Here is a 27,807-nt window from a genome sequence, read left to right as displayed (position 1 = left end):
TGTGTCCATGTGTTCTCATTTTTCATCACCCGCCTATGAGTGAGAATATGTGGTGTTTCATTTTCTGTTCTTGTGTCAGTTTGCTGAGGATGATGTTCTCCAGATTCATCCATGTCCCTCCAAATGACACAAACTCATCATTTCTGATTGCTGCATAATATTCCATGGTGTATATGTGCCACATTTTTCCAATCCAGTCTATTATCAATGGGCATTTTGGTTGATTCCAGGTCTTTGCTATTGTAAACAGTGCTGCACTGCCATGTGTGTACCAATGCAACAATCTTGCATGTTCTTTACATGTACCCCAAAACCTAAAATGCAATTTTTAAAAAAAGAACATAATCAGAGAAAGACGGGTGGGCATGGTGGCTGATGCCTGTAATCCCAGCACTTTGGGAGGCTGAGGCAGGTGGATCACCTGATGTTGGCAGTTCAAGACCAGCCTGCAAACATGGAGAAAACTCATCTCTCCTAAAAGTACAAAATTAGCTGGACGCGGTAGCGCGTGCCTGTAATCCCAGCTACTTGGAAGGCTGAGGCAGAAGAATCACTCGAACTTGGGAGGCTGAGGTTGCAGTGAGCCAGGATCGTGCCATCGCACTCCAGCCTAGGCAAAAAGAGCAAAACTCCATCTCAGAAAGAAAAAGATAGGAAAAGAAATCAGCAAAAGGGCAAACAGCAGAGGAGATGAGAACATGGCCTTGTGCTGTCATGAGAAAAAGGGCCAGGGAAGTATTAAGGTAATGGGCTACAGAACAATTTTAGATCAATCATCTCCAAAGCATTTGATCATATACTATTTTTCTAGAATATTATTCAGCATTATAGATATATATTTTAAAATTCTAAAAACAAATAATAAATTCATTTATTATAAATTCTAATTCTTTTTTCTTTGAGAGACAAGACTTATTTTTTAATGATATTCTAAAATCACAGCTGGAGCCTGGGAGCTCCAGTCCCAGAGCACCACATCCTACTGCATGCCAGCACTGCTGTGTTTGTTCTGTTAAGATTGCTTTTAGGATTTCTGAATTAGTACTTTACAAGAGTCCATCTAGGAAGATTAACAGGGTTTTTTTAAATTGTCATACTTTAAGTTCTGGGGTATGTGTGCAGACTGTGAAAGTTTGTTACATAGGTATACATGTGCCTTGGTGGTTTGATGCATCCATCTCCCTGTCACCTACATTAGGTATTTCTCCTAATGTTATCCCTCCCCAATCCTCCCACCCCCTGCTATCTCCTAGCCCCCCACCACCCGACAGGCACCAGTGTGTGATGTTCCCCTCCCTGTGTTTATGTGTTCTCAATTGTTCAACACCCATTTATGAGTGAGAACATACAGTGTTTGGTTTTCTGTTCTTGTGTGAGTTTGCTGAGAATGATGGTTTCCAGCTTCATCCATGTCCCCTCAAAGGACCTGAACTCATCATTTTTTATGGCTGTATAGTGTTCTATAGTGTATAAGTGCCACATTTTCCTTATCCAGTCTATCATTGATGGGCATTTGGGTTGGTTCCCAGTCTTTGCTATTGTAAACAGTGCCACAATAAACATATGTGTGCATATGTCTTTATAACAGAATGTTTCATAATCCTCTGGGTATAAACGCAGTAATGGGATTGCTGCATCAAATGGAATATCTATTTCTAGGTCCCTGAGGAATCGCCACACTGTCTTCCACAATGGGTGAACTAATTTACACTCCGATCAATAGTGTGAAATTTTTCCTATTTCTCCACATCTTCTCCAGCATCTGTTGTCTCCTGATTTTTTTAATGATCACCATTCCAACTGGTGTGAGATGGTATCTCAATATGATTTTGATTTGCACTTCTCTAATGACAAGTGATGATGAGATTTATTTCACATTTGTTGGCTGCACTAATGTCTTCTTTTGAAAAGTGTCTGCTCATATCCTTCACCCACTTTTTGATGGGGTTTTATTTTCTTGTAAATTTGTTTAAGTTCTTTGTAGATTCTGGTTATTAGCCCTCTGTCAGGTGGGTAGATTGCAATTTTTTTCCCATTCTATTGGTTGCCTGTTCACTAATTTAAGTCTTATTTGGATTTTAAAATGAAGAAAGCAACCTAACATTTTGTTTCATTGCAATACAAATTCTGGGATCTAATCCTTTAATTCAGAGACAATAAGGGTGTGTAGAAAATGGAAAGATATTTGAAGTATTATGCTTGAACTGTCTGTAGAGTACATAGGAGAAGATATCCATTTGGATTTTTTTTGACGTCCTCTAACTGTACACCTCTTCTAGGGATCACTGCTGTGGGAAATGGAGAGCAGAAGGTGAAATGCAAGCATAGAATTAAATTATGTTGCCAGGTTTCCTCTATACAAGCAATTCTCTTGAGAAAGGGAGGGAATAGATAAAGTATAAAACAAGACCCCTTACATAAACTACTGTAGTTGAAACTGGGATGAAAATAGGCCACTGATAATAGGAGACAGAGGGCAGCAAAACACGGGCACCAATTCATGGAGAGGAAAAAAATGTTTTCTCAGGTGATCCCCATGAACAGTGGCCCAGATACTAGAGCCACAAAGTAAGCCAGGAAAATCAGGAGAAAATAGATTAAACACAGTCCAGCAAGAGAGGTCTTAAATATACTAAATTTGAAGCAAAATATGGAGATCAAGAATGAAAATAAGGAATTAAGAGACATTGATAATCTAGTGGAGTTCAAACCCATCAAGAGTGAATCAGAAGGTTGTGAGAGAACTGAGGAAAGAAAATCATCAAGAATAGAATCTGAGGGTAAATTGCCTTTTAACGGGCTTAGAGAAAGAATTAGCCATGATGACCATGAGGGAATTTTCTGAAATGTGAAAATAAAGGTAGCAATAAATTGTTTTAAAAATCAAGAGATGATCATATTATCATACCAGTAGATGCAGAAAAGCATGATTAAAAAAAAAAAACTCTTGGCCAACTAGAAATAGGAAGGAATTTTAAATGCTAAAAATTATATCTACAAACACCTACAACAAACATCATGCTTAATGGTGAAATATGGAAAGGGTTCAGGTAGAAAAATAAGACTGAGATAAGGATGTCTGCTATCTTCAATTTTATTCAATAATTTTTAAAGTTCTTACAGTAACAAAATAAAACAACTATGTACACAAAAAGATACAAATAAAATTACAGCTTTAGAAACAGGTTACAAGTTTAATATAACCAAATGTTTTGTATTTCTAGTTAAGGTAGTGTGACACAGGTGTAAAGATTTTCAAATGCATGAACAGAAGAGAAAGCTCAGAAATAGATCCACATATATATGGACACTTGATTCATGACTAGGTTGGCAGAAAAATAATAATTTCAATAAATTGTTATAGGTTCATTATAAGGAGATTTATTGCCATCTTAAGTGTAAGCAAAATCCATCTTAGACAGTGTAGATATCTAAATTTGAAAATTAAGGCAAAAAATTTTAGAAAATGCCATAAGAAGTTTTTCTTCATGACTTCAGAATAGGCAAAGACTTCTTAAACAGAACACATTATATTAACCATACTTTATTAAAATTAAGAACTCATTTTATCAAAAGGTAGAAAGAATAAAAATGCAATCCAGAGTGGGAGAAGATATTCAGAATACATATGTCAGACAAAAAATTCCTAATCCAAGCATAGAAAGATATTTATTGTTATCCCATTTGTACCTAGAAGAGAAATAAATTGCATAAATTAATGAAAAAAAGTAGGCCATCTCAAAAGCAAAACTGATGACAAACATTTCAAGAGAAACTATGAAAGGCAGAAGACAGTGGGAAATTTTTGAACAGGTAATTTGTAAATGAGAAAATGAAAATGGAATGACATTTTTAAAAGTTAAAAAGGCAACCAGAAAATTCTAAATCCTTCAAGGATACTCTTCTAAAATAATATATTTTCTAAATAAAGGCTAGAAAAAAAAACTGACAACAGTACACAATACACAACAAGGAATACTGTAGTTCTTCATTTTGTAGAAAAATAATATTTGATGGAAGAACAAAAATGCAGGATGGAATGAAGTGACCTGAAAAGGAAATTCAATGCAACTACAGTAATGTCTATTAGAATATGACAATCATAAAAATAAAGTATGTCAAAACAACGGCAAAAAAAAGCAGTATAAGGGTAAAGTTAAACTGTTTTGAGATTCTTACACTGCCTGTGATGTAGAGAAGTCCTGTTTTCTAATCCTAGTTTAAGGTGGACAAAAAAATTTAAAAATGAATACTGTAATAACCAGAGTGAATGCTACAAAAGTACAAAATGGTAAATGAAGAAACTACTAGAAATAAAATTAAAATTTATAAAATACCTGTCAAGAGGAAAATTGCAAAATGTTATAATATTTTTATGCAGTGAAATACTATGTAACAATACAAGGAATGAACTTCTAGTGCACTTTAAAAAATGAATGAATTTGACATGGGAAAGAAAAAAAGCCTGATGTAAAATTGTACACACTGATTCTATGCATATGAGTTTCAACAACATGTAACGAAGAGATGAAGTGTTTTTCTAGGTGGGATGAAAGGGAAAATGGACAATAAAAAGATCCTGATGACTTCTACCAGAGAAACTACAAAACACTGCTGAAAAAAAATAAGAGATAACGTAAGCAACTGCAAAAATATTTTATGCTCATGGATTAGAAGAATAAACATTTTTTAAATATGACCATATGTCCAAAGCAATTTACAAATTCAACGCTATTCCTCTAAAATTACCAACATCATTTTTGAACAGAATTGGAAAAAAAATTCTAAAATTCATACAAAACAAAAAGAGCCCAAATAGCTACAGTGATCCTAAATGAAAAGGACAAAGCCAGAGCCATCACATTGCCTAACTTCAAACTATAATACAAGATTGTAGTAACCAAAACAGCATGGTACTAGTACAAAAACAGATACCTAGTCAAATAAAACAGAGTAGAGAACCCAGAAATAAAGCCGCACAACCACAATCAGCTGATTTTCAACAAAGTTTACAAAAACTAAGCAATGGGGAAAAGACACACTATTCAATAAATGGGGTACTGGGATAACTATATGAAGAAGAATGAAACTGGACCCCTTCATATCACCATATACAAAAATCAACTCAATATAAATTAAACATTTACATGGAAGACCTCAAATTATCAAAATCCTAGAAGGAAACCTAGAAAATACCTTTCCTGACATTGGCCCTGGCAAAGAATTTATCACTAAGTCATCAAAAGCAGTTGCAAGAAAACAGAAATTGGTAAGTGGTACCTATTTAAGCTAAAGAACTTCTGCACAGTAAGAGAAAGTGTTAAGGAAGTAAACAGATATCCTACAGAACGGGAGAAAATATTCACGAACTGTGCATCTGACAAAAGTCTACTATCCAGAATCCAGAAGGAACTTACTGAAATCAACAAGTAAAAAAACATACAAACCCATTAAAAAGTGAGCAAAGGACATGAACGGACACTTCTCAAAAGAAGACATGCCAGCAGCCAAGCAACGTATTAAGAAAGTTTATTATCCTTAATCATCAGAAAATTTTAAAATCCAAACCACAATGAGAGAACATCTCACACTAGCCAGAATGGATAGTATCAGAAGGTCCAAAAATAACAGGTGCTAGTGAAGTTGCAGAGAAAAAGGAACGCATTTACACTATTGGAGAGAGTGTAAATTAGTTCAACCATTGAGGACAACAGTGTGGTTATTCCACAAAGAGCTAAAAACAGAACCACCATTTGACCTAGCAATCCCATTACCAGGGATATACCAAAAGGAATAAAAATTGTTCTATCATAAAGACATATAAATGCCTGTGTTCATTGACCCACTATTCACAATATCAGAGACATGGAACCAGCATAAATACCCAACAGTAGTTGACTGGAAAAAGAAAATGTACTACATATACATCATGAAATACTATGCAGCCACAGAAAAGAAAGCAAAATAATGCTCTTCGCAGCTGGAGGTCATTATCCTAAACAAACTAATGCAAAAATAGAAAAACAAATACCGAGAACGATCCAAGATGGCCCATCGCTAACATCCCGGGATTGCAGCTCTCAGGGAGGGCGCGGAGAACTAGAGGACGCCACACTTTCAGACAAATTCTGGTCGCTCATGGAGCAGAAGATCCCCCAGTGGAGGAAACACACGGGACGCCAGCGCCACTCTCGTGGCTGGCGCAGCAGTTCCGCCGGCACCTCCGCGTGGCAGCTCTCTGAGCAGAGTAAACAGGTTCGGAGGACCTGCACGGGTCCCCAGCAGGACACCAGAGCCCGGCGCAGTGGCTGCGACAGCACCTCGGTGCGGCAGCACTCGGCGCAGAGTAAACGGGACCGGTTCCCCTTCTGACCGAGGTTTGGAGCCCCAGGAAGGCAGAGTCGCCTACTTCAGACACAAGAAGGAAGCCAGACAGGAGAATCCTGGGCAGAAAAGCACCATCAGTTTTAACGCCGCTGCTCTGGCCCTGGGAACTAACAACCTGGACATCCACTCAAGAGACCTAATCTGAAAGTTGGTAATTTGAAAGACGGCAGGAGGATAAATTTACAATGACGGGAAGAAACCAGCGTAAAAAAGCTGAGAATACTCAAAGTCAGAACGCCTCTCCCTCTAAAGATGATCACAGTTCCACATCAACAATGGAACAAGGCTTGATGGAGAACGAGCGCATCCTGATGACAGAATCACTCTTCAAGGAATGGATAATAACAAACTTCGGTGAGTTAAAAGAACATGTTGTAGCCCAACGTAAAGAAACTAGGAACTTTGAAAAAAAGTTTGATGAAATCCTATTGAGAATAGACAACTTAGAGAGGAGTATGAGTGAAATAATGGAACTGAAGAATACAATACAGGAACTCCGAGAAGTATGCACAGGTTTAAACACTCGAATTGTTCAAGCAGAAAAAGGGATATCAGAGGTCAAAGTCCAACTTAATAAAATAAAACGTGAAGAAAAGATTAGAGAAAAAAGGATAAAAAGGAATGAGCAAAGTCTTCAAGAAATGTGGGACTATGTGAAAAGACCAAATTTACATTTGATAGGTGTACCTGAATGCGACGGAGAGAATGAATCCAAGCTGGAAAATACCCTTCAGGATATTATTCAGGAAAATTTTCCTAAACTAGCAAAGCAGGTCAACATTGAACCCCAGGTAATACAGAGAACACCACAAAGATATTCCTCAAGAAGAGCAACCCCAAGGCATATAATCGTTAGATTCACCAGGGTTGAAACGAAGGAGAAAATACTAAGGGCAGTCAGGGAGAGAGGTCAGGTTACCCAAAAAGGCAAGCCTATCAGACTTACAGCAGATCTCTCAGCAGAAACTCTAGAAAGCCAGAAGAGAGTGGGGGCCAATATTCAACATCCTCAAAGAACAGAACCTTCAACCCAGAATTTCATATCCAGCCAAACTAAGCTTCACAACTGAAGGAAAAATAAAATCTTTTATGAACAAGCAAGAACTCAGAGATTTTATTACCACCAGGCCTGCTTTACAAGAGCTTCTGAAAGAAGCATTACACACAGAAAGAAATAACCAGTATTAGCCTTTCTAAAAATACACCAAAAAGTAAAGAGCACCAACATAAAGAAGAATTTACACCAACGAATGGATAAAACAGCCAGTCAAAATCAAATGGCAGTAACCCTAAATTTAAATTGACTGAATTCCCAATCAAAAGACACAGCCAAAACCCAACGGCATGTTACATCCAGACCTGATTCACATGCAAGGATACACAAAGACTCAAAACAAAGGGATGGAGAAAGATTTACCAACCAAATGGAGAGCAAAAATAAATAATAAATAAATAAAAAGCAGGAGTTGCAATTCTCGTATCGGATAAAATAGATTTTAAAGCAACAAAGATATAGTGGTAAAAGGATCAATGCAACAACAAGAGCTAACGATCCTAACACCCAGATACGAGGCTTAGATTCAATGAGACAGAAAATTAATGAGGATATCAAGGACTCGAACTCAGATCCGGAACAAGTAAACTTAATAAATATTTATAGAGCTCTCCACTTCAAATACACAAAATATACATTCTTGTCAATACCACATCACACCTACCCATAAGTTTAAATGAAACATTGATTGACCATTATTAATACCCAATTTTTTTCAAAATAAAGCAATATTTCCATTTACTCTCCCTCTTTCTCTTCTTCTTTCTTCCTCTCCTTTACTTATTTTTTTTTTTCCTTCTCTCAAAAAAAAAGAAATCAACTTGTAAACCTCTAGATCCAGGTCGGCAATGTGTCTCTCATTGCTTGATTTCCTTCCTTCCCTTCCCTCCCTCCCTCCCTCCCTCCCCGCTTCCTCCCTTCCTTCCTTCCTTCCTCGCTTCCTTCCTTCCTTCATCCCTTCCTTCCTCCCTACCATCCTTCTTCCCTCCCTTCCTGCCTTCCTCCCCCCCCAAAAAAAAATTAAAAAAAAAAGAAAAACAAATACCACCTGTTTTGAGTACAAATGAACATAAAGATGGCAATAATAGACAGTGGGGACTGTTAGAGGAAACAAGGCTGGGGGCAAGGGCTGAAAAACTCCCTATCAGATACTATGCTTCTACCTGAGTGATGAGTTCAGTCATATTCCAAACCTCAGCATCATGCAATAAACCTTTGTAACAAACCTGCACATCTCCTGATTCTGAATGAAAGTTGAAAAAAAAGATACTGATGAGAAAACGTTATTTAACATGTATTATTAATAAAGAAATACAGGCTCAACTCGAATAATTAGTAATAAGTTGATAATCAGAACTATAAAGCAACAATCTACAAAATTAACAAAAAAGAAAAGAAATTTGACCAGCAGCACAATAGAAAAACAGGAAAAGTAGCTGAAAACTATAATATAAAGTAAAACATACATCACGTCAATGATATTCTGATATTTTTGTGAACAAACCTGCTAAATAAATGACAAGTAAGCTACAAGAGGCTATATGAGTGTTCTGAATTTCTTATCAATGACAAAAATATTTGACTTTATTTATTTTCTTTTTTTCTTTAAAACTTTTTTTCTTTTTTGGTACAGACAGGATCTCCTTATGTTGCCCAGACTGAACTTGAACTCCTGGCCTCAAGTGATCCTGTTACCTTGCCCTGTCAAAATCCTAGGATCACAGGCGTGAGCCACCATGCCTAGCCTGAAATACGTAATTTTAAAACAAAACCAGCTATACGTTACTACAAGAAAAGGTAAAGAAATCTGAAAATAAAGAAATTGACAAGTATAAAATATATGATAGAAAATATAAACAAAACTAAAGTCAGACTGCCTATATTTACGATAAATAGGGTAACACTGATGACCAAACAAATTAAATGACAAAGATAATTCTCTAAGAAGAAATCATTCACCTATATCTTTTGGGGCACAAAATATCAAGAAGCAAAACACAGACGGAATAAACTACTATGAGTACCAAAATACTTTGATTAAAGCACACTCACTTATTGATGAAAATACGAGAGGTGGCAAGGTGCAATTGCTCATGTCTGTAATCCTAGCGCTTTGGGAAGCTGAGCCAGGAGAATGAGCTGAGATCAGGAATTCAAAACTAGCCTGGCCAACATGGTCAAATCCTGTCTCTACTAAAAAATGCAAACTTGCTAGGTGTGATGATGTTTTCTGTAGTCCAAGCCACTCGGGAGGCTGAGGTGGGAGAATCACTTGAACCCAGGAGGTGAAGGTTGCAGTGAGCCATGATTGTGTGAGTGCACTCCAGCCTGGGCAACAGTAAGACACTCTCAAAAAATAAAAAACTTAAAAAAATACAAGAGGTAATATAGCAGGCCATTTCTTCCGGATAACAACACAGACAGGCCTCCATAGCATACCAGTTATACAGGCAAACTTCCACAGCATCTGCTTTAACATTAAGTTAATAGTTAAACCTAGGAAAATTGATGCCTGGACACCAAAGCCAGAAAATGAAGCATATGTTCATTAACGGCCTTGCCCAACCTTCTCCTGAAACCTAGAGCAAGTCACGGTAATAAAGACAATCCTATATTCCATGTACCAAGAGTTGAGCTACTGGGGGCTCTTCTCAGGGAGCAGCTGGAGCCACAGGAACAGCAGGTGCCCTGACAGCCCCACATCAGAGCTTTGCATTTAGGAGCCCCAGGAAGTCCTGGTTGCCCTTGGAAATTCACCCCCCTTACCCCAACAAAGGGCCAGAGAGCTTAGAGGTAGAGAAGATCTCCGTAGGCTCACCAAAACGTGCAGCTGGCTCTATGTTCTTTACTGATATCCTGCGAGCCCTTAAGGTGTTTCAGCAATGAACATCTTGATTTTCTGTGGATTTATGGAAGAAAATGTATCTTTCCAAATGTGTATGGTAGTTCCCTGCTGTTTGCAGGGAATAGTTGCAAGACCCCAGTGCATGCCTAATACTGCAGATAGGACACAACCCTATATATACTATTTTTTTACTGTACATACATACTGGAAATACAGTCTAATTTATAAACTGGGCATCATATGTGATTAACAACCAAAGCTACCAATAAAATAGAACAATTAAGACAATATGCTGTAATCCAAGTCATGTGACTGTGGTCTCCCTTTCGCTATCGAAATATCTTACTGTACTGCACTCACCCTTCTTGTGGTAATGTGAGATGATACAGTGCCTACGGGATGACATGAAGTGTGGCAAAGGACGTAGACATTTTGACATGTCGTTAGGCTACTACTGCCCTTCCGATGATACATCAGGAGGATCACCTTGTTTGGGTGATCCCAGAGCATCGAGCCATGACAATGTATTTTTTCCTGGGTGTCAGGAGCAGACAATGCTGATGTTTGGGGATCCTTGAGAACTGAAGGGTTTTTTGTTGCTGCTGCTGCTGTTGTTGTTGTTTGCCAAGACCTGCTAGAAGAACATTGCACTCAGATCTTCAGCACATTTCAGTTATGTCCACATTGCTGGTTCTGCTCCATTTCTTCATCTTTCTCTGCAGAAGACTCAACAAGTTCTTCCAATTCCTAATTTTTAACACTTCTTGATGGCCTTCAGTATCTTCTGCCACTTCAGCAAGCATGTCGGCAATCCTTCTCCACCAACTTGTCTTGCTGCACGAATGATTTTCCTGACTTCTCCATTGATCCCGGAGCAGCCTTTAAAATCATTCATGACTTCACTCCATGAGTTCCTCTAGCAGGCATTTACAATTTCCGGTTTTAATTCATCCACTGCAGCTTCGAAGAATATTATTGCATTAGTAGTAGTGAATGGTTGCACTGCACTATCCAGATTAGGATCTGCATCAATTGCTTATAAAATGTGATTAAATACAGTCATGCATCAATTAACAACATAGATACATTCTGAGAAATGTGTCATAAGATGATTGTGTCTTTGCATGAATGACAAAAGTGCATTTACACAGACCTAGATGGAAAAACCTACTGCACACATAAGCTGTATGCAGTACAGGTGTATGTTGCTCCTAGGCTACAAACCTGTACCACATGTTACTGTACTGAACATTACAGGCAATTATAACACAATGGTATTTGTGTACCCAAACATATCTAAACATAAAAAAGGAACAGTAAAAATCAGGCATAAAAGATAAAATATGGTATGCCTGAAGAGGGAATTATGATAAGCGGAGCCTGCAGGACTGGAATTAGCTTTGAGTGAGTGAGTGAGTGAGTGGTGGGTGAATGAGAAGGCTAGGACATTACTGTGCACTGCTGTAGTCTTTACAAACGTTGTACACTTAGGCTACACTAAATTTCTTTTGGATTTTTTCTTCAATACTAAATTAACCTTAGCTTACTGTAACTTTTTGGCTTTATAAGCTTAATTTTTCTTAATTTTTTGACTCTTGTAATAACACTTAAAACACAAACAGATTGTATGGCTGTAGAAAAATATTTTATTCTACAAGCTTTTATTTATTTATTTTACTTTTTCTAACAGTTTTTTGTTAAAAACTAACATGCAAACACCACTTGCATTAGCCCATGTAGGCCCACACAGGGTCAGGATCATCAGCATCACTGTCTTCCACCTCCACATCCTGTCCCACAAGGTCTTCGGGGCAATAACAAGCATGGATCTGCCATCTCCTGGGTTAACAGTGCCTTCTGCATACCTCCTGGAGGACCTGCCTGAGGCTGCTTTACAGTTAACTTTTTTAAATACGTAGAAAGAGTACACTCTAAAATAACAAAAAGTATAGTATAGTAAACGCATAAACCAGTAACATAGTTGATTTCATTATCAAGTATTATATATGGAACCTAATTGTGTGTGCTATACTGTTATACCACTGGTAACACACCAGCATCAACACAAAGACATGAATAATGTGCCACACTATGACATAGAAAGGCTACAGTGTCACTAGATGATTAGTGCTCTTCCAGCTCCATCATAATCTTATGAGACCACCATCCCATACGGGTCTGTCATTGACCAAAGCCTTGTTAAGCCATGTATGACTGTACTTCCATGAAACTCAGTGACCTTTTCTATGAAAATGGAATGATGTTAGTACTATGTCAGGGCATTATGTGAGAATTAATTGGGATGATGTATGTAAAGATTCTGAGCAATTTTACATAGAATCCTTCTCAAGATCAGGGCACAATAAATTTATATTTTAAATAACTACAGATACAAATTGAAAAACTAGAGTCATACATTAATAAAGTATAATATTGCTACTTTTCTAGCAAGTCCTAAATCAACCTAGCTATAAAATTAGTAAATAAAATTATCCTTGATTTTCGTTTTTCAATTCTTATAAAGCAAACCTCTGAGATTTCCGGCTCAAAGTTTTCCATTTATGTTTATTTGTTGCTGTTTTTATTTCTGCCGCTTTGTATGGATTTGGTCCTTTTAACTGAAGAGACGATAATGAGATGATCATGATTTTTCAACTCACCCAAACACAAATCTAAATTTCTGTTTTAAAAGTGGAAGTAAATTCTTGCTAGAAGTTAAAACATTGACAATTGTCTAACTGAAAGTAGACAATTATCTGACAGAGAATATATCTACTTCTTCTGCAGGTGATCGTAAAGTCTAAAGAAAATACTAGGATTTTATAAGTCAATTGATGCTGTCTTAATCCAGAAATTGGTTTCCAACTGCTGAGTTAACTAAGTGGTTCGTAAAAGATAAAATGTGTAAATACGAGCAGGGAGCCTTATGTCCTAACTATCTATTACTATGTAACAAGCAGCCCCAAACCCAGGGTAAGCAAAAGCAAGCACTCATGGACCTCATGAATCTGTATTTGGGTTGAGCTCAGAGGGACTGGCTCATTTCTACTGCATGTGGCATCAACTGGGGCAGCTCCTGGGGCTGAGTTCATCTGAAGACTCAGTGTTCACCTGTCTCGAGAATGACAGCAACTGTGGGCTGGAACACTCATTCCCAAGGCCCCTCCACACAGTTCCTTGGCCCCCACCCAGAATCTGGCTGAGTTCCAAAATCAAGCACCCCAAGTGAAAGTGAGGCAGAAGCTATTTGATCTGTTTTGCCCTAGCCTCGGAAGTCACATGGCATCAGTTATCCCACTCTCTATGAGGCTGACTTACAAAGAACCACTGAGACTCAAGGAGAGCAGCCACAGACTCAACATTTTAATGGGGAGTAGCAAAGTTCTGGTAGGGCAAGTAGGTTGGGAAATATTTTTGCCACCATTTTTGGAAAACATTTTCTATCTCAGTTACATTTCACTGAGTCAGTGCAACATATTTATCTGCTATGGTATTTTGCCAGTGCCTTGTATCCAAGTTAGAAATTCATTCATTCATTCAAAAAAAACTATGCACGGAGCTCCTGTTATGAGCTGTGCACTTTACAAAGTAATGGATATATCAACACTAATAGGCAAGATTCGATGTGAAAATTGTCAATGCCTCTGCTTAAAATATTTCCTCATAACATTAATAATTTGTTTGAGAATGATTTAGAGTAGTTGTTAGAATCAAACTCAGGATCCAGATTGCCTGGGTGCTAATCCTCGCTCTGTTGCATGCTCCTGTCTATGACATGGGCAAGTTCCTGAAACTTCTCTGGGCTTCTTTCTTCTTGCCTGTAACATGAGAATAGTAATAGATCCGCCTGGTAGGGTTGTTACGAGGAGGTAAGGTATTAATTCATGCAACTAGTTAAATAGTGTCTGCTAGTAAGCACTCAATGAGTGTTAGCCATAATTATTATTATTAATTAAGATTAAAATGGGTTTCAAATGTTTATGACATAACAGGTGAAAAAGAAGAAAATTAGAAAATCAACAATGCATACAATATCACCATAACAAAGAACAGAAAAACCTTACATGCAGAAGAAATTTTATGTTGGAAAAATAATGCAGCAAAACATTTTGAGTGATGTGTTGGAGTGGAATGACTATAGAAAATTTTTTTCTTCTTTATACTCCAAAGATTTTTTTTCTCACAAAAACAAATTGCTTGTATAATGTTTGTATCTGCTGACCTATAACTGAAATAATAAAGCTACTTCCTGCTATAAGAAAAATCAAATGTTTAAAGGCATACATTCTCCGTACTCCCAGTTCCCCTTAAAGTTGATCATATCGATCTGCATTATACTTTGCTCTCGTCAATACAGCATACCTAGTGTTGCAGCCTATAGAGAAAGGAAAGAAAAAATGGCTTAAAAGTTAATGACACAGTACAGTCTGAATTACTAATACATACTCGGTCAATCCCTGATGCCCAAAAGACCATCTGTCTCCTTTTAATGTCTCCGATAACCATCTATATGTTGCGGATTTATCACTCTGGCCCTAATGCATTTGCCAAACACATGAATATTTAAATATCTAAAACTGTTGCATCAACAGAAAATGTGACAGATTTACAGTTGGGGTTTTTTCCTTTGAGTAACCAAAGGAAAAAACTGTGCACCTGTGCTGGGGACCGCAAGGAAATTCAGTTTCACCTGAAGATATCCAAGATCCCAAATTCCAGAACTTCAGCAATAATGGTAGCTGTGCTTGTCCGTGCTTACTCTGTCCTAGGCCCCAGGCTGGTATTTGTCCTCTGTTATCTCATTTCATCCTCCTGACGGTTCTATGAGTTGTGAAATATTATTACTCCTCTTTACAGGGGAGGAAACTGAAGCTCAAAAAATTAAATGACTTCCCACAGCAGGAGGTGGCAGGGCTGAGACTCAGACATCTTTCTTCCCAGCGCCAAATCTGGGCCCTGACCACTGACCTCCTGCAGCAAGCAGCCAGGAAGAAGAGGCTCCACACACTCCACTGCAGGCTCTCAGCGCTCGGGTTCACCGGGGTGACTGGCGAGTTTTACCAATGATACACTACCCTGAGCATTTCCCCGCAGAAAAGTGATGGCCAGGATTCTTACGAGGCCTCACTGTTATATGAGAGGTCACTTCCTTGGGCCTTATAAAACCATCCTGCTGCTTTGTCTCTCTCTTCATAATAGGACACGTACATCATCCTTAAACGGGATTGGGAGTGAGTGTATTAAGCTGTTTTTGTATCATTGTAAAGACATCCCTGAGACTGGGTAATTTACAAAGAAAAGAGAGTTAGTTTGTTCACGATCTGCTGGCTGTACAGGAAGCATAGTGCCAGCATCTGCTTGACTCCCAGTGAGGCTTTTACTCATGGCAGAAGGCAGTGAGGGAGGAGGCATGTCACATGGCAAGAATGGGAGCAAGACAGACATGGGGGAGGTGCTACACACTTTTCAGCAACCAGATCTCATATGAACTCAGAGTGAGAACTCATCACCAAGGGGCTGGCCGGAGCCATTCACGAGAGATCTGTCCGAATGATCCAAACACCTCCCACCAGGCCCCCCTCCAACACTGGGAGTTACATCTCAACATGAGATTTAGAGGGGACAAACATCCAAACTATATCAGGGAAGGTATGCAATTAAAGAAAAGTTCAAGCCCAATGGCAAAAAATAGTGGCATGAGAAGTATCTAGACCAACTTACATCAGCATCAAGCTTACCAGAGAAATCAAATCTTGTAAGTCCAATTGGAGGTTCTAAGGTGGTCAAAGGTAAGCCCATGAAAGATGGGACAAATCATAAATAAGCAACACTTGGAATGAGAAAACGCAAATGGATACCTACGTGGAGGGGGCTTTTTAAAAAGCATGTGTAGAGTGAAGCTAATAATTCTGTTGGTATTAAGCATTTTTCTAATCTTTCATAAGAACTACCTGGGCTAAAATATAAATATTCCCCTGAAATGTATAGTTTGACTTTTATTTGAGGTTTGTTTTGTTTTTAAACTTGAAAGGATGAAAGAATGGGTTGTTCAAGAGCCAACTAGCCCCTCCACCACCACCAAGAAAAACATTCATTAGATTTCCTTCTTTTCAGGAACTGTCTGCTATGGCTGAAGGCAACATTTTTCATGAAGCCACCATGATCTCCTTGAACAACATAATGTTAGAGCCACCAGTTACCTTGGAAGGTATCTCTGCCAAAAGCCTTTTCTGAACGAGGGAACTTGGATACCCTTTCCCAGATTCACTTAGCTAATTAGTGAAGAGCCTCTTGGAATGCATAAGTTCAACATGTTGGCTTAAACAAGCCTTTCTTATGGCTGTTTCTCTAAAAACTCCTGTTATAACGAGCCCTTTGTTCCTTCAGTAAGTTGTTAACATGATTGCTGTTGATGGATGACATTCATCCAAGGAAGAACTGATCAGGCCTCTCGAAGTCAGACCAACCCAAAACAGAAGCTCATATCCTGCTTTAATGAATCCATCACATCAGAATTTGGAACGTGTTGCAAACGTCTGAATCTGCCACAACCTGCCTACATGGGTTTTAGTATTGACTACCACTGACAGTGTCCATTGAAATGATATGCATAGTAGATAAGGCTTTTTTTTCTAATATACTGAGGGAATTGGAGGGCTAGTTAAATAATCACTGTAATTAACACATTTTTATTTACAGCGCCCCTATAGTCCCTACTGCCACACCTAGGAATCATAAACACATAGGCTGTCAGCACAGGAAGATGTCTGAGTGGTCATCGCAGCCCAGTTCTCACTCTATAGTTCTCTGATTTGTCTTCTTATCACATTTTCAAGCATCAGAATTTTTGGTGGCACACTGGAAAGGCTCAGACAACTCACAATCACCCCAAACAAAACATCAAAAATTGCAATGCTGTCATCCCAACAACAAAAAAATGCCCGGAAAAACAAAGCCATTCTCCCCTTCCCTGTCAGCCACCCTTCATCCAGGCACCAGTTTGACCAAAACTCATTTCTGCTGCATCTCAGCTTGTCCTGACTAAACCCAAGCTCTCCTGGGCTTGAGCTGGAAATGCTACTACTCGCCGCAAGCCTACCTGACTCCACGTCATTCCCCACAACAGCTCAGCTCAAATTCCTCCCAGTAGACACTACTGAAGACTATCTCTCTGACTGGAGCAGTATAAATTCATGTGATGTAAATCAGGCAACAGTCCTGTGAATGATACAGGATACATCAGAGTGCCATGGCCTAGTGCTTAAGAAACACTCCTCCGCCCTAATAATAAAACACAGGGTGAAGACAGGGAACCATAAATGTGCTAAGAAATCTGAATTCTAGTATGGGTTCTTCCATTAATTAGCTAAATGACCAGAAAAGTAGTCTTTGATTTTCATGCTATCAATGAGACATTTGGAAGACATACTTTCTTAGGAGTCTTCTAGTTTAAAGTTTCATGGTTCTAAACAATATCACTGTGGTTCCCTGAATGCTGTTACCCTCTAAATCTATAGACAGTTCCTGAAAGGAGATCAATGTACAAATAAATTGGATGGCTTTTCTTTCTGCTGGGTACTAAGCCAATTCTGTCATCAAAATGTACTTAAGCCACTAGCATAGAAAAAGCTATGCTAACTGGCTACCGAATGAAGATCAGGAAACAGCCTAATAACGTCAGTTTCTTGACAATCAGGAGGAGTGGTTAAAGGCCAAATAACACATCTCTTGTTATAAATGCATCATCACATAATAATGATTTGGGTGCAAAGTTTTTTCCCTGTGCTTTTCATCCTTCGAATGAACATAAAGTACACTTTTATCAACATCGAGAAATGGATCACTAAATACATATGCATAGCACCATGAAACATTTTACAAATTACACCAACTGACATAGCAAATAAAAAATGAACAAATTAAGACATAGAATGAAAAATAATTTTAATCCCTTTTAATGATTATATAGCAATTAGAAAGTAATAATAGTTTAATGAAATCAAACTATCTTGCACAAGTAAAAGTATTCATTGTATGAAAAGTGAATTAGTGCTTTTTATCAATAAGATAGACTTTTTATATCCTGAATTACAAGTTGTTTGAGTTTTCAATTTATTTTTTCTAGATCCTCTTAAAAATTGCATTTCTTCTCATTCAATATTAATATTTATCTTCATACAAATGACTTAGTCACCATAAAATAGCACAGTGCCCAAGGTCATACCTCTGAATTATGAAATGGCCTCAGAGACTCTCAAAGATTCTCCAAAGTTGCCACATAAAGAAATGACAATTGATCCAACATAAAACCACCTAGGGAAATTTCCTCCAGGATTTGAATCCCAAGACTACTGGAAGCAGTGTTATCAAAGTTTCAGTATGTTAATGAAACTCATTAAATTCCTGGCTTCAGAATCAGCCCATCTTTCCCAGGACCTGCTCACTCACAGGCATGGAGCAAACTGCCCATCCAGGTATCAGTGGTTTATCTACAGGTCTGCTCTGATCTGCTCTTGAAATTCTGTAGGAATTCTTGTTTCAAGAGTTCCCAGAATTTGGGGTTTTGCATGGACACACCCTCCGACTTGCTGTTGACACAGTAAGAGGAGAAAGCCATGGACAATGCAGGCAGGGATTGGAGAAAGGTGGCCACATGCCAGGGAATAGCGGCAGCCACCAGAAAATGGAAGGGACAAGGTGCACATTCTCCCTTCAGCCTCCAGGGGGAGCAAACCTCTGCTGGTCTTCATTTCAGCCCAGTGACATTAATTTGGAGATTCCAGAAACCTTAAAGCTGTTGTCATAGCCATCATGTTTGCGGTAGTTTCTTACAGCAGCCACAGGAAGCTAATACAATTTTCAACTGGACTTTCCACTGATCATAACCTCAGAAGCAAACTTGGGTATGGTATTAAGCATCCCTAGAAGACCATAACAGACACATCCAGTTATGGCATTAAACATCCCCAAGAGACCCTCTACAGACAATACCTCTGCTCACCCTATGAGACGCTTGTCAGGTCTTCTGCAGACAGTCTCTTTGTTGTTCTAAGAACTACTCTTATAACTGTTTTTTTCTCGAGAGAAACATCCATTTTTGTTGATGTTAATAAGCAATTCAGCTTGTTAAACATAGGAAAATACAATTTTAGGTTTAGGTCTTAGTAATTAGTGTTCTTTATATGCAAATACAATTAGCATTTTCATGCAAACTAGCCAAAACTAAGGAATACATTTATTTCTGTTTCAATCTACTTAACAGTTGTAATTATGTTATTATTTGTCAGTTCAGACACAATCCCAATTATAGGTCATAGAGGAAAGTTTTTAAATAAACAATTTATCTAAAATGTTGATTTTAGAAATTTACTAAAAACAAAACAACTTGCTAGAAGTGGCTCTTTTCCCTGATAACATTTGGATCCTATACAGGTTTTGAGATATGTGTAATTTGCAACAAATGTGGTGTTAAATAAACACTTCCAAATAGAAATAGTGCAACCATGCTGAATTAGGACCACTTTGTAATGTGCTTCATTCACATCAAATTCTCACTGGAAACACCTGGGCCCATCACCACTGCCCCTGATCAGTGCTGGCACCTCCTGGCCACAGCTGTGCTGTCTGCCAGCCAGTAGGTGCTGAGCAGCTGGATCATCACCCTAGTCTCCAATCTCACAATGATGTCATGGGTGCATTAACTGCCCTGTGATGGAGAATTTCCCACATAAATGATTCCCATCCAGCCACACACGGAGCCAATGAAATCTGAGGACACAGATGGCAAATGGCATCTTATGCAGAGAACTAAAGTTCACAGTGGTGAGATCAGCAAACTCAAAAGTGGTATTTTATCATATCAAAGGCATTCTTCCCTCACAATATGCAATAGAAATGAGACCATTTGGGTTATGACGTGTGAGCAAGAAATAACTCCTGGCTACATCAAGCTCCTCAGGAAGGAGGTCACTGGGGCAGGTCCTGAGTTCATGCAGGCATTCAACGAGCCAAGAAAGCTTCCTTGGGCAGGTTCTGGCTGCACCATCCCCACATTGCCACCCTAACAGTCTATCAAGGGGAGTTCTGGGAACAAGGACAGCACTGGTTAAGCACATATTCAGCACAACCAGGAGGAAAGCTTGATATATGGGCAGATAAGGTTAATGTGAGCTGTACCAGGATCATCACCCACATCCAAAAACTTGGGTCTAGTCCCAGAGATTGGCTTCCAAGTCACTTTACAACACTTGTCTCAGCTCTTCTCCAACATGTAATATCAGTTACATTGTGAATGGTCCATGGGCACCTACTGTGAAACACAGAGATTTACATGAGATTTCTATAAGAAACTTGTAACAGATGCAGGATTTCTTAAAGTGGATTCCAGAGGCATCAAGGACAGCAGAGTTAGTTCAGTCACAATTTGAGCCCTGGAAATGAACAAGTCACAATGCACATTAGCATATTGACAATTCTGAGAAGTTCAGGAGACAAATATCTCTACTTGCCTACCCAGACGCCCTTTTCCCCTCCTCCTGTACCAACAGGGAACCAATATTTGCAGGGGCTGCTGTATGGTTAGCTCAGATTTAACTTGCCAGCCTCTTTTGCAGCTAAGAATGAGAATTTGACACAGCTCTGACTGAGAAAATGGACAGGGATATCACCCACGGCACTGGCTTAGATGATTAATAGTGTGTTTGCCCTTTGGCTTTTCCCTTCTTCCTCCTTGGAATGAAAAATGTGATGGCTGGTGCTTCAGCAGCCATCTTGGGAACATGAAGACCAAGGTCAGCAGAAAGGAAAGCTGTAAAGAACTTGGATCCCTGATGATATTGTGAAACTATCATATCAGCATAGACTGCCACGTGTAGATGGGTATTAATGAGAAATCCTTCATATGGTTAAGCCACTGTGCTCCTTGTTTTCTGTTACTGGCAGCCAAATGCAACTCCTACTGACTTATCCTTTTAAAGCCAACATGCATAAAATTTTGGAATCACAGCAGATTCCAAAAGGAATGGGCATTCATTGATACTTAAACATCCTCACAGAACACTTTTGCTTATCTAAAGGATTACACTTTTGGTACTATCTGGAAAATTCATCTGTCTCCTACAACTACAGGGAAAATAGGGGACCCACCAGCAGTCATGACACATACACTGGCTTTTGGAATCCCACCAGTGTTCATTTTCTTATAAAGTATGGCAATGCTGGCTGAGAGCTCACAGAATCTACGATTCAAGGGGGCATAGATTCATTGTCTTATTAAAATTATTTGTTAAATACATAATACAAAGGGAATTTACCTAAGATTTGAGGACTTATATACAGTTATAGCATATCAGTAACAGCAGCTATATGTTTCAAAAGATGTAAAAATGTGATAGAAAGGACAAAGTCAAGTTCTTGGTACTGGAAATCTCCAAAGTCGGAGCGGCTGTGGTTGTCCAATTTTGCCTTAGGATACACTTAGTCAACAAAAGAAAAGCTAACATCTTTTTTTTTTAATTTTTTATTGCATTTTAGGTTTTGGGGTACATGAGCAGAGCATGCTAGACAGTTGCATAGGTACACACATGGCAGTGTGTTTTGCTTCCTTTCTCCCCTTCACCCACATTTGGCATTTCTTCCCAGGCTATCCCTCCCCACCTCCCCCTCCCACTGGCCCTCCCCTTTCCCCCTCAATAGTCCCCAGTGTTTAGTACTCCCCTCCCTGTGTCCATGTGTTCTCATTTTTCATCACCCGCCTATTAGTGAAAATATGCAGTATTTCATTTTCTGTTTTTGTGTCAGTTTGCTGAGAATGATGTTCTCCAGATTCATCCATGTCCCTACAAATGACACGAACTCATCATTTCTGATTGCTGCATAATATTCCATGGTGTATATGTGCCACATTTTCCCAATCCAGTCTATCATCGATGGGCATTTGGGTTGATTCCAGGTCTTTGCTATTGTAAACAGTGCTGCAATGAACATTCGTGTGCATGTGTCCTTATGGTAGAATGATTTATAGTCCTTTGGATATATACCCAGTAATGGGATTGCTGGGTCAAATGGAATTTCTATTTCTAAGGCCTTGAGGAATCGCCACACTGTCTTCCACAATGGTTGAACTAATTTACACTGCCACCAACAGTGTAAAAGTGTTCCTTTTTCTCCACATCTTCTCCAGCATCTGTTGTCTCCAGATTTTTTAATGATCGCCATTCTAACTGGCGTGAGATGGTATCTCAATGTGGTTTTGATTTGCATCTCTCTGATGACCAGTGACGATGAGCATTTTTTCATATGATTGTTGGCCTCATATATGTCTTCTTTCGTAAAGTATCTGTTCATATCCTTTGCCCACTTTTGAATGGGCTTGTTTGTTTTTTTCCTGTAAATCTGTTTGAGTTCTTTGTAAATCCTGGATATCAGCCCTTTTGTCAGATGGGTAAACTGCAAAAATTTTTTCCCATTCTGTTGATTGCCGATTCACTCTAGTGACTGTTTCTTTTGCTGTACAGAAGCTGTGGAGTTTGAATATGTCCCATTTGTCTATTTTGGCTTTTGTTGCCAATGCTTTTGGTGTTTTGTTTGTGAAGTCCTTGCCTACTCCTATGTCCTGGATGGTTTTGCCTAGATTTCCTTCCAGGGTTTTTATGGTGGCAGGTCTTATGGTTAAGTCTTTAATCCATCTGGAGTTAATTTTAGTGTAAGGTGTCAGGAAGGGGTCTAGTTTCTGCTTTCTGCACATGGCGAGCCAGTTTTCCCAACACCATTAATTAAACAGGGAATCCTTTCCCCATTGCTTGTTTTTGTCAGGTTTATCAAAGATTGTATAGTTGTAGATATGTTGTGTTGCCTCCGGTGCCTCTGTTTTGTTCCATTGGTCTATATCTCTGTTTTGGTACCAGTACCATGCTGTTTTGATTACTGTAGCCTTGTAGTATAGTTTGAAATCCTGTAGTGTGATGCCCCTCGCTGTGTTCTTTTTGCTTAGAATTGACTGAGCTATGTGAGCTCTCTTTTGGTTCCATATGAAGTTCATGGTGGTTTTTTCCAGTTCTGTGAAGAAAGTCAATGGTAGCTTGATGGGGATAGCGTTGATTCTGTAAATTACTTTGGGCAGTATAGCCATTTTCACGATGTTAATTCTTCCTAACCATGAACATGGAATGTTTCTCCATCTGTTTGTGCCCTCTCTGATTTCGTTGAGCAGTGGCTTGTAGTTTTCCTTGAAGAGGTCCCCTACGTTCCTTGTGAGTTGTATTCCTAGGTGTTTTATTCTTTTTGTAGCAATTGTGAATGGCAGTTTGTTCTTGATTTGGCTTTCTTTAAGTCTGTTTTTATTGGTGTATAGGAATGCTTGTGATTTTTGCACATTGATTTTATATCCTGAGACTTTGCTGAAGTTGTTTATCAGTTTCAGGACTGTTTGGGCTGAGGCAATGGGGTCTTCTAGGGATACTATCATGTCGTCTGCAAATAGAGACAATTTGGCTTCCTCCTTTCCTATTTGAATACCCTTTATTTCTTTTTCTTGCCTGATTGCTCTGGCTAGAAATTCCAGTACTATATTGAATAGGAGTGGTGAAAGAGGGCATCCTTGTCTACTGCCGGATTTCAAAGGGAATGCTTCCAGTTTTTCCCCATTCACTGTGATATTGGCTGTCGGTTTGTCATAAATAGCTTTTATTACTTTGAAATACGTTCCATCGATACCGAGTTTATTGAGGGTTTTTAGCATAAAGGGCTGTTGAATTTTGTCAAATGCCTTCTCTGCGTCAATTGAGATAATCATGTGGTTTTTGTTTTTGGTTCTGTTTATGTGGTGAATTACGTTGATAGACTTGCGTATGTTGAACCAGCCTTGCATCCCCGGGATGAATCCTACTTGATCATGATGAATAAGTTTTTTGATTTGCTGTTGCAATCAGCTTGCCAATATTTTATTGAAGATTTTTGCATCTATGTTCATCATGGATATTGGCTTGAAGTTTTCTTTTCTTGTTGGGTCTCTGCCGGGTTTTGGTATCAGGATGATATTGGTCTCATAAAATGATTTGGGAAGGATTCCCTCTTTTTGGATTATTTGGAATAGTTTCAGAAGGAATGGTACCAGCTCCTCTTTGTGTGTCTGGTAGAATTCGGCTGTGAACCCATGTGGACCTGGGCTCTTTTTGTGTGGTAGGCTCTTAATTGCTGCCTCGACTTCTGACCTTGTTATTGGTCTATTCATAGTTTCAGCTTCCTCCTGGTTTAGGCTTGGGAGGACACAGGAGCCCAGGAATTTATCCATTTCTTCCAGGTTTACTAGTTTATGTGCATAGAGTTGTTTGTAATATTCTCTGATGATGGTTTGAATTTCTGTGGAATCTGTGGTGATTTCCCCTTTATCATTTGTTATTGCATCGATTTGGTTGTTCTCTCTTTTCTTTTTAATCAGTCTGGCTAGTGGTCTGTCTATTTTGTTGATCTTTCCAAAAAACCAGCTCTTGGATTTATTGATTTTTTTGAAGGGTTTTTGTGTCTCTACCTCCTTCAGTACAGCTCTGATCTTAGTTATTTCTTGTCTTCTGCTAGGTTTTGAGTTTTTTTATCTTGCTCCTCTAGCTCTCTCAATTTTCACGATAGGGTGTCAATTTTGGATCTCTCCATTCTCCTCATATGGGAACTTATTGCTATATATTTTCCTCTGGAGACTGCTTTAAATGTGTCCCAGAGATTATGGCATGTTGTGTCTTCGTTCTCATTGGTTTCGAAGAACTTCGTTATTTCTGCCTTCATTTCATTGTTTATACTGTCAACATTCAAGAGCCAGTTGTTCAGTTTCCATGAAGCTGTGCGGTTCTGGGTTGGTTTCTGAATTCTGAGTTCTAACTTGATTGCACTGTGGTCTGAGAGACTGTTTGTTATGATTTCAGTTGTTCTGCATTTTCTGAGGAGTGCTTTACTTCCAATTATGTGGTCAATTTTTGAGTAGGTGTGATGTGGTGCTGAGAAGAATGTATATTCTGTGGATTTGGGGTGGAGAGTTCTGTAAATGTCTATCAGGTTTTCTTGCTCCAGGTCTGAGTTCAAGCCCTGGATATCCTTGTTGATTTTCTGTCTGGTTGATCTGTCTAATATTGACAGTGGAGTGTTAAAGTCTCCCACTATTATTGTGTGGGAATCTAAGTCTCTTTGTAGGTCATTAAGAACTTGCCTTATGTATCTGGGTGCTCCTGTATTGGGTCCATATATGTTTAGGATTGTTAGCTCTTCTTGTTGTATCGATCCTTTTACCATTATGTAATGACCTTCTTTGTCTCTTTTGATCTTTGTTGCTTTAAAGTCTATTTTATCAGAGATGAGAATTGCAAATCCTGCTTTTTTTTGCTGTCCATTTGCTTGGTAAATCTTCCTCCATCCCTTTATTTTGAGCCTTTGTGTATCCTTGCATGTGAGATGGGTTTCCTGGATACAGCACACCGATGAGTTTTGGATTTTTATCCAATTTGCCAGTCTGTGTCTTTTGATTGGTGCATTTAGTCCATTTACATTTAGGGTTAATATTGTTATGTGTGAATTTGATACTGCCATTTTGATGCTATGTGGCTGTTTTGCCTGTCAGTTGTTGTAGATTCTTTATTATGTTGATGCTCTTTAGCATTTAGTGTGATTTTGGAATGGCTGGTACTGGTTGTTCCTTTCTATGTGTAGTGCCTCTTTCAGGAGCTCTTGTAAAGCAGGCCTGGTGGTGACAAAATCTCTGAGTACTTGCTTGTTTGCAAAGGATTTTATTTTTCCTTCACTTCTGAAGCTCAGTTTGGCTGGATATGAAATTCTGGGTTGAAAGTTCTTTTCTTTAAGAATGTTCAATATTGGCCCCCACTCTCTTCTGACTTGTAGTGTTTCTGTCGAGAGATCTGCTGTGAGTCTGATGGGCTTCCCTTTGTGGGTGACCCGACCTTTCTCTCTGGCTGCCCTTAGTATTTTCTCCTTCATTTCAACCTTGTTGAATCTGACGATTATGTGCCTTGGGGTTGCTCTTCTTGCGGAATATCTTTGTGGTGTTCTCTGTATTTCCTGCATTTGAGTGTTGGCCTGGTTTGCTAGGTGGGGGAAATTTTCCTGGATGATGTCCTGAAGAGTATTTTCCAGCTTGGATTCATTCTCTTCGTCCCCTTCTGGTACACCTATCAAACGTAGGTTGGGTCTTTTCACATAGTCCCACATTTCTTGGAGACTTTGTTCATTCCTTTTTGTGCTTTTTTCTCTGATCTTGGTTTCTCGTTTTATTTTATTGAGTTGATCTTCGACTTCAGGTATTCTTTCTTCTGCTTGGTCAATTCAGCTATTGAAACTTGTGCATGCTTCGTGAAGTTCTCGTATTGTGTTTTTCAGCTCCTTTAATTCATTCATATTCCTCTCTAAGTTATCCATTCTTGTTATCATTTCCTCGATTCTTTTTTCAAATCTTTTTTCAAGGTTCTTAGTTTCTTTGCATTGATTTAATACATATTCTTTTAGCTCACAAAAGTTTCTCATTATCCACCTTCTCAAGTCTAATTCCGTCATTTCATCACAGTCATTCTCCATCCAGCTTTGTTCCCTTGCTGGTGAGGAGTTTTGGTCCTTTCTAGGAAGCGAGGTGTTCTGGTTTCGGGTGTTTTCCTCCTTTTTGTGCTGGTTTCTTCCCATCTTTGTGGATTTATCCACCTGTCGTCTGTGTAGTTGCTGACTTTTCGATTGGGTCTCTGAGTGGACACGCAGATTGTTGATGATGAAGTGTTTCTGTTACTTGGTTTTCCTTCTACCAGTCTAGCCCCTCCACTGTACAACTGCTGAGGTCCACTCCAGGCCCTGCTTGTCTGGGGTGCACCTATAGCAGCTGCGGAACAGTGAGGGATGCTACCAGTTTCTTTTTCTGCTATCTTTGTCCCAGAATGATGCCTGCCAAATGTCAGTCTTTTGGATATAGAGGGGTCAGGGAGCTGCTTGAGGAGACAGTCTGTACTTTATAGGAGCTCAAGTGCTGAGCTGTGAGCTCTGTTGTTCATTCAGGGCTGTTAGGCTGCTACGTTTAATTCTGCTGCAGCAAAACTCATTTAAGAAAACCCTTTTTTTCTCAGATGCTCTGTCTCTGGGGGGTTGGGGCTTTCTTTGTGAGTGTCGGTTGTGCTGTCCTGCCCAGCTAGGAGGCAGTCTAGTCACTATTTGCCTGCCGAGGCTCCACCCTGCTGGTGTGAGGTTCACCCTGTTTCTGCAGGCTCTGCCCTGCTGCTGCAGTCTCCACCCTGCTGCCATGGGCTACGCCCTGCGGCGGAGTCTCTCTGTTGTAGCGGGTTGCCTCGGCAACAGCAGGCTGCGTCAGCAATGGGCGTGTACCTCAGTAGGGGCGGATTGCCTCAGTAATGGCTTACGCCCCTCCCCCACGGAGCTGCACCGTCCTGGGTTCAGCTGTGCCTTCAGGGAACCTCTCCACCTGGAGCGTTTGGAATTGCCATTTTGTTTGCCCACTGCACTACCCCAAACACTGTTTCCCTGA

General features: G+C 39.3%; 1 long non-coding RNA gene across 2 annotated transcripts in view; it reads left to right on the top strand.

The window, feature by feature from the left end:
• LOC144578994 (uncharacterized) overlaps positions 1-18,220 on the top strand; it is a 58,821-nt gene extending 40,601 nt beyond the window's left edge. The window contains exons 2-3 of one of the 2 annotated variants that reach the window (XR_013525706.1): positions 16,401-16,494; positions 16,674-18,220. This is a non-coding gene — a long non-coding RNA (uncharacterized LOC144578994). Of the gene's footprint in view, positions 1-16,400 lie in introns of both variants that reach the window. The other variant, XR_013525707.1, reaches the window with a different exon arrangement.
• Positions 18,221-27,807: the final 9,587 nt, after the last annotated feature.

This window comes from Callithrix jacchus, chromosome 13 (assembly GCF_049354715.1).
Source record: "Callithrix jacchus isolate 240 chromosome 13, calJac240_pri, whole genome shotgun sequence".
NCBI lineage: Eukaryota > Metazoa > Chordata > Mammalia > Primates > Cebidae > Callithrix > Callithrix jacchus.
Note: the sequence above shows the minus strand (reverse complement) of the source record. Positions and strands in the feature narration are given on the sequence as shown.